The sequence below is a fragment of the Seriola lalandi genome, unplaced genomic scaffold, assembly GCF_002814215.2.
Source record: "Seriola lalandi dorsalis isolate HSWRI2012SDOR001 ecotype SW California unplaced genomic scaffold, Sedor1 jcf7180002054383, whole genome shotgun sequence".
NCBI lineage: Eukaryota > Metazoa > Chordata > Actinopteri > Carangiformes > Carangidae > Seriola > Seriola lalandi.
The window spans coordinates 311,217-311,797 of NW_019524936.1; positions in this window are offsets into that span (position 1 = coordinate 311,217).

The window sequence follows — 581 nt, forward strand, 5'->3', positions numbered from 1 at the left end:
TACTATTACGTCTTTATACCACACTATACCATGACATTTGCTGGTGTTTTTATGCCTTATTACACTAGATGTTTTTTTTTTTTTTTACTTTTTCGCTATATTGTACTTTGTCGTTTTTTCACTTTCTTTGCCATACTATACTATGTTGTTTTTTCACTTTTTTTGCCATAGTATACTATGTCGTTTTTTTTTCACTTTTTAGGCCTTACTATACTATGGTATCTTTATACCACACTATACCATGACATTTTCTGGTGTTTTGATGCCTTACTATAGTATGACGTCTTTATACCACACTATACCATGACATTTGCTGGTGTTTTTATGCCTTATTACACTGTGTTTCTTTTTTTTTTTTTTCACTTTTTAGGCCTTACTATACTATGGTATCTTTATACCTACTATACTATGACGTTTTCTGGTATTTTTATGCCTTTTTACACTGTCGTTTTTTTCACTTTTTTTTGACATACTATACTATGTCGTTTTTTCACTTTTTTTGCCGTAGTATACTATGTCGTTTTTTTTCACTTTTTAGGCCTTACTATACTATGGTATCTTTATTCCTACTATACTATGAC